Source organism: Eulemur rufifrons, chromosome 30 (assembly GCF_041146395.1).
Source record: "Eulemur rufifrons isolate Redbay chromosome 30, OSU_ERuf_1, whole genome shotgun sequence".
Lineage (NCBI taxonomy): Eukaryota > Metazoa > Chordata > Mammalia > Primates > Lemuridae > Eulemur > Eulemur rufifrons.
Genome location: NC_091012.1, coordinates 73,861,407 through 73,869,309, shown reverse-complemented (window position 1 = coordinate 73,869,309; position 7,903 = coordinate 73,861,407). Strand labels below are relative to the sequence as shown.

Genomic DNA, 7,903 nt, shown 5'->3' with positions numbered 1-7,903 from the left:
TTAAAAAGATAATTCTGACTGTTATATTAAGCATAGATTATAAGGAGGCAAGAAAAGAAACAAGGAAATCAGTGAGGAAGCTATTGAAGTAATCCAGGTGAGAGATGATGGTGGCCCAGAACATCAGAACAGGGAGGTAGCAGTGGATATGGCAAGAAGTGTTCAGATTATAGATAATTTTATAGGTGGAGGAAGATTCTTGAGTGTTTTGGCCTGAGGAACTGGAAAGAGGAAATTGCTATCCAAAGAGATGGGTAAGACTGTGAGTGGAGCAAGTGTATGTATGAAAAGAAAAAGAGTTCAATTTTAGGGCCGTGAGTTTGAGATATCTATTAGGCATCCAAGGGGAGAAGTAGAGTATGCATTTGGCTATATGAGTCTAGAGTTCAGGAAAGAAGTTTGGGCTAAAGATATAAATTTGGGATGTTGTGAGGATTAAATGAGACAGGGTTTTTAAGGAGCTAAAAGCATTATGTGCTTCATGATAAAAACTCAATATATATTCAATTAAAGGTATGTAATCATAATATCAACAATTATAATTCCCACTACCTGCCTAGCACAATACCTGGTACTTAGTAGGCTTCATGTATGTACATGAATTAATCAAAGGATAACACTTCAAGCTACTGTATAATAAATGGATAATTTTTGAAAGTACAGCATAGGAAGTAACCATAATGTAATTTTTTCGTTTAAAAATGCAATTATAGGCCAGGTGCAGTAGCTCATGATTGTAACCTCAGCACTCTGGGAGGCTTAGGCAGGAGGATAACTTAGGTCAGGAGTTGAAGTTGCTCGAGCAACTTAGTGGGACTCCGTCTCTACAAAAAAATAGAAAAATTCGCCAGGCATGGTGGTGGGTGCCTGTGGTGCCAGCTACTCGGAAGGCTGAGGAGGGAGGATCACTTAAGCCCAGGAGTTTAAGGCTGCAGTGAGCTATGATAACACCACTGCACCATAGCTCAGGCAGCAGAGCAAACCATGTCTCAAAGAAAAGTAATTTTATTAGTTTTTTTTAATTTCACAAATATGTGTTAAGAAATAAATAGAGTGACAATAAATTCACACACAAATCCCTGAGCTAGGTTCATTACTATTTCCTACCCAGAAGGTTCAGACTAGATTTCATTGATTTTGTTTTCATTTTAATTTTATAACTAGGCAATACTTTTATTCATAGGTTCAAAAATCAAAATGATATAGAAGAGTGTCTACATCAAGAAATCTTGTTTTCATCCTGTTCCTATCCATTCCCTCCACCTTGTAGCTCAGGGGTTGGCAAACAGTTTCTGTAAAGGGCAAGTAATAAATATTTTGGGCTTGCATGTCATGAAATCTCTTTTGAAATTACTCAGCTTTGCTGTTGTAGTGCAAAAGCATCCATGGACAGTACAGATAAAAATGGGTATGGCTGTGTTGCAATAAAACTTTATAAAGATGGGCAGCAGTCCTGCTGGCCATGGTTTTCTATCTCTGCTATACATACTGGTTTTTATTAGTTTATGTTTTAATTCAAGCTTCTATAACAAATCACAATGGACTGGGTGGCTTAAATAACAAACATTTACTTCTCACAGTTCTGGAGGCTGGAAGTTCAAGATCAGGGTGCCAGCATGATCGGGTTCTGGGTAGGGCCCTTGTCCAAGGTGCAAGCAGCTGACCTTTTGTATTATGTCCTCACTCATGCAGGGGAAACAGAACAAGCTGGCTGTCTGGCCTCTTCTTATAAAGGCACTAATTCACACTCATAATCTAGTTATCTCCCTCCCAAAAGCCCCATCTCCAAATACCATTACATTGAGGATTAGATTTCAACATACGAATATTGAAGGGAGACAAACATTCAATCCATAGAGTTTACTTTGTTTCTTTATCAAATGTAAACATATGTGAATATACATTCTCATGCCCCCTTTCTTATACAAAAGTTAACATAAGATATACCACTGTTCTATACCTTGAAACAATATATATTCTATGGTATATTTTGGATATCTTTCTATATCAAAACATAGAATGGGCATCCTCAGTTTTTCTACATTCCCTTTCATTATATGGATATAAAAGAGTTTATGTAATCAATCCCTTCCTGACAGACTTTTATATTTTCCTAATTCTTTACTGTCACAAACAATGCCTAATGAAAAACCTTGGAAATACATCATTTCATATGTGTGTAGGCATAACTGACAGACAGATTTCTAAACTTGGAATTGCTGGATCAAGGAGTAAACACATTTGCAATTTTGGAAGCTACTGCTAGATTCACCTTCATGGTTTTTTTTTTGTTTACAATTTTCACTGTAATTAATATGAATATATGAAAATGCCTATTTCAAATTATGAGATGCTTCACCAGTTGGTGTATCATGTTTGCACAGAGGCCATGTTAAGCTTCTCTGAATCACTCTAGTTATAGTATATATGCTGCTGAAGTGAGCACCATGAAATCCTTTTTAATTTAGTAATGGATGAATGCTTTTGAGTGGAATTCAGCCAAAGACAGGGCAGACTATAAAACTCATTCTATTCGGCCTGGAGTGGAGAGAGAGAAAAGGTTTTGCTAGACAGCTACAGGCTTTTTTTTTTTTTTCCTCAGAGTGCTGATTGGAGGGGAGCCACGTTACCATAAGTTCAGGCAATACATGAATCTGTGCACTAGCTAATGAGGAACACAAATGGTCAGAGTGGTAGAAATAGTTGAAGATCCTAACCTTTGAGCAATTATGCATATAGAGTTCTTGGCTGATTGTAATCAGACTTGATATAAGGAAGTGGCTTGTCCACTATGAACCAACATGAACTTCAGTAGGAGTTAGAAAGAACAAGTAATGCTGCAGAGCTAGTTGATAAAAGAGAGGATTGAATTGCATCAAATAAAAAACTAATTAAAAATAATAAAAGAGACATTTATTAAGCATAGTTATATAGACGAGGCATTTTGTCAAGGGGTGTGCGTGCGTGTGTGTGTGTGTGTGTGTGTATGTGTGCGTGTGTACAGATGCTCCTTGACATACGATTGGGTTATGTATCAATAAACCCATTGTAAATGGAAAATATCATATGTTGAATATGCATTTAATACACCTAACCTGCCAAACATCATAGCTTAACCTAACCTACCTTAGATGTTTGCAGAACACTTACATTCACCTACATTTGGGCAAAATTATCTAATACAAAGCCTATTTTATAATAAAGTGTTAAATATCTCATGTAATTTATTAAATACCATACCAAAAGTGATAAATAGAATGGTTTCACACCATCATAAAGTCAAAAAATCAGAACTTGAGCTATTGTTAAGTTGGGGATTGTCTGTATATATACATGCACTCATTTAACTGTCAAAAGAAATCTATGAAATAGGTGTTGTTATTATATTTACTTTAAGGATTACTAAACCAAGCCAACCTGGCCAATGCCATGTAAGTGCAGAGTTGGGAATTTGATCCTTGTGGCATGAGAACTTTTCTACTGGGCCATACTGACTTGTCTGGATGGGGAGATATTTAGAGAATTAGGTAAGAAACGAAAAGTAGATCCATTTGACAGAATCTAAACTCAGGCAAATATAATTTTTGTCTTTATGAAGAAATTGTTCAGATATTAAGAAAGAGGTTTCTAAAATGATAATTGCAGTTAACATCCTGGTGCACAAAGTGGTCAGCGTAGGCCTTTAGCTCCCCTTGAATGATGGGCCCTTGTCATCTACAGGTACCTCAGGCTAGGCGTGTCCTGAAGACTCTGGAACAGATACTTGGGAGTCTTTCCAAAGGCAAATTTGCCAGAGCTCAAAGGAGTTTTGCTGACCTAGCTTAGAGGTTGACAACTTGGATTGTTATGCAGAAAAATTCAAGTTTTGTCCTCTGTTTGCCATATTGATTTACCTTCATCTGGCTGCTGAGCATTACGTTTAGACAACTGCTGGACATCTGCTTTACCTTAACTGAAAATGACCCAAGCCTGAATTTCTGACTCCTGCCATTTAGCAGCTACTTTAGCAGCTGGACAGGTAAAGTTGCTTGCAGCTGTGGCAAGTCCAAGTGAAGAGGTTTAAACTGTAGTTATATTCACTCTATTTTTTCAAGGCTAACTGGGGGAGGATGAATTCCTTTTTTTTTTCTTTTTCTGTTTATTTTTATTTATTTTTCTTATTTCAGCATATTATGGGGGTACAAATGTTTAGGTTACGTGTATTGCCTTTGCCCCACCCAAGTGAGAGTTTCAAGCATGTCCATCCCCCTGACGGTGCGCACCACATCCATTAGGTGTGTATATACCCATCCCTTCCTCCCCCATCCTGTCTGCCTGACATCCAACAAATGTTATTCCTGTATGTGCACTTATGTGTTGATCAGTGAAACCAATTTGATGGTGAGTACATGTGGTGCTTATTTTTCCATTCTTGGGATACTTCACTTAGTAGAATGGGTTCCAGCTCTATCCAGGAAAATACAAGAGATGCTGTATCACCATTACTTCTTATAGCTGAGTAGTACTCCATGGTATATATATGCCACATTTTATTAATCCACTCATGTACTGATGAACACTTGGGTTGTTTCCACATCTTTGCAACTGTGAATTGTGCTGCTATAAACATTTGAGTGCAGATGTCTTTTTTATAGAATGTCTTTTGTTCTTTTGGGTAGATACCCAATAATGGGATTGCTGGATCAAATGGTAGGTCTACTTGTATCTGTTTAAGGTATCTCCATATTGCTTTCCACAGAGGTTGCAATAGTTTGCAGTCCCACCAGCAGTGTATGAGTGTTCCTGTCTCTCCGAATCCATGCCTCATTTATTGTTTTGGGACTTTTTGATAAAGGCCATTCTCACTGGAATTAAGTGATATCTCACTGTGGTTTTGATTTGCATTTCCCTGATGATTAGAGATGATGAGCATTTTTCATATGTTTGTTGGCCATTAGTCTATCTTCTTTTGAAAAGTTTCTGTCATGACCTTTGCCCACTTTTTGATAGGGTTGTTTGATTTTTTCTTGCTGATTTTCCTGAGTTCTATATAGATTCTAGTTAACAGCCCTTTATGGGATGTGTAACATGCGTGTATTTTCTCCCATTCTGTAGGTTGTCTGTTTGCTCTCATGATAGTTTCCTTGGCTGTGCAAACCACTTCTTGAAATAAACTTGAATATTCTGTTTAGTTAAATCCATGGCATATGCCTACTTTGAGTAAGTTAAGCCCTACATATAAATAAATATGGATCTAGGTCTTCTTGTTAACCTCTCTCAGCCTCTCATATAGTTTAGATATTTATCCCATCCAAATCTCATGTTGAAATTTTCCCCCCATGTTGGAGGTAAGGCATAGTGGTAGGTGTTTGGGTCATGGGGTAGATCTCTCATGAATGGTTTGGTGCCATTCTTGCAGTGGTGAGTGAGTTCTCACTCTCTTGGTTCCTGCAAGAGGTGATTATTAAAAAGACTTTGGCAAATCCTTCCCCTTCTTCTCTTGCTTTCTCTCCAGCATCTCTCTTACCAAAGCCATCATCAGAAGTGGATGCTGACACCACGCTTCTTGTACAGCCTGCATAACTGTGAGCCAAATATACCTCTTTTCCTTATAAATTATCCAGCTGCAGGTCTAGTTCCTTTATAGCAACATAAATAGACTAAGTCAGCCTCTTATTTCCATCAAGTTCTTATTGTAAGTTATATTTATTGTATTTATCTGTTTTTGTTTAATTTCCTTTCTATGTAGAAAGTAGCTTTATGAGGACAAATGTATAGTTTATCTTATACACTATTATATCCCCAGCTACTAGCAAAATTCCTTTCATTCAATAAACATTTGATAAATGAATTAATTACTTTCAATAGCTATACAGTATTGCATTGCAAGGATATGCCATAATTTGTTTAACCAACTATGATGGATAGATTTTAGGTCATTTTATGTTATATGCTCTTATAAACAGTGCTGGAATGAACATGAACAGTCTTGTATATGTATTTTTGCATATTTGTCTGATTATTTCCCTATAATAGATTATTGACTGGAGATAATTTTTGGTCAAAAGGTGTTCATTTAAGGCTTTTGATTCATATTGTCAAAATGTATTCACGTGGTATACTGTTCAGTGCTTCCATCAACCATATATGTACGAGAGGTCCCATTTCCCCAAAAGATATCAACACTAGGTATTATTTTTTAAATCTCTGTCAGTCTGCTTCATGAAAAATAGCATTTTGTTTTACTTTCCATAATTTTGTCACTATTAGAGATACAATATTTTATTCATATGTTTTCAGCCATTTGTATTTTTTTGGGTACACAAATGTTCATAGCTTTGTTTATAATAAGTCTAAACCTGGAAACAACTCAATTGTCCATCAACAGATGATTGGATAAATAAGTTTTAGTATTTAGTATAAAATAGATACAAATAAAATGATAATGCAATTCAAACAAATGATCTTTTATTCTTATTCAATAAACTTTTTTTATTTTTGATTGATATATAATAATTGTACATATTTATAGAGCACATGAGTTATTTTGATACATGAATACAATGTGTAATGATCAAATTAGGGTAATTAGGATATCCATCACCTCAAACACATCATTTCTTTGTGTTGGGAACATTCAAAATCATCTCTTCTAGCTATTTTGAAATATGCACTAAGTTTTTGTTAACTATAGTCACCCTACTATGCTATCAAACATTAGAACTTATCCCTTCTATCTAACTATATTTTTCTACCTATTTATCAACCTCTCTTTATCTCTCCTCCCTGCAACCCTTTCCCAGCTTCTGGTAACCACCATTCTATTTACTACCTCGATGAGATCAACTTTTTTAGCTCTCACATATGACTGAGAACATGTGATATTTGTCTTTCTGTGCCTGGTTTACTTCACTTTGTACTTATTTTTTGAAGGGCTTATTATTAATGCCCTTTGTGCATTTTACTATTATGGAATTTAGAAATTTCCTATTTTTTTATTTCAACATATTACAGGAGTACAAATGTTTAGGTTACATATATTGCCTTTGCCCCACTCAAGTCAGAGCTTCTAGAGTGTCCATCTCCCAATTTGTGTTGTGATGTTTGTAATTACAAATAAGTTATTTTTAATGCAATCATATTTATTCATCTTTTTATTTACAGTTTCTAGCTTTTGTGTCTTGTTTAGAATGTCCATTTTTACTCCAAGATTACATACATACTCACTTATGCTTTCATGCAGTGTTTACATTTAAATTGTTTATTAATCAATAATATATTCTAGTGTAAAATGTGAGGCATTGATGTCACTTTTTTTCCTTCATGTTTAGCCAGTTCAGAATGTTTTCCCCGAAACATTTGAATTACCACATAAGCATATGCACTATATGCAGTGCTAAAATATGGGCTTTGGAGTCTAAGCTGTATAGAAATCTCATATCCATCACTTACTTGTTGTGACACTTTGAGTGAATTATATAAGAGAACCAAGCTTCAGTTCTCTGGTGACCAACCATCCCAGTTTGCCAGGATTCAGAGAGTATCAAGGGATTCTGGACGTTAGGTGCTAAAACTGGGACAGTTATGAGCAATGGATGGTTGGTCAAACTAGGTTTCTCCTTTGTAAAAATTGAAATAATAGCAGTATCTATTATTTAAATAATAGTAGTATCTATCTGAAGTACTTGTGAGAATTAAGAGATAATAAATGTAAAAGAGTTAGTACAGTATCTGGATGGTAGCAAATGCATACAAAAGGTAAAATGTTATTAATGCATTATAGATCCTCAGTCTCTTCTGACATTTACATTGCATTGTTGTAATAATCATAGCTTTTCAAGAGTACATCTGGTGTGGCAAATTCTTATTCATCACTAAATTTTTCAAGATTTTAATGGTAGGAAAATTTAATAATCATTCTTCA

At 35.5% G+C, this 7,903-nt stretch overlaps 1 non-coding gene across 1 annotated transcript; it reads right to left on the bottom strand.

The window, feature by feature from the left end:
- Positions 1 to 2,339: 2,339 nt before the first annotated feature.
- Positions 2,340 to 2,446, bottom strand: LOC138379305 (U6 spliceosomal RNA). Its single transcript, XR_011232077.1, has one exon. It is a non-coding gene; the product is annotated as a U6 spliceosomal RNA (small nuclear RNA).
- Positions 2,447 to 7,903: the final 5,457 nt, after the last annotated feature.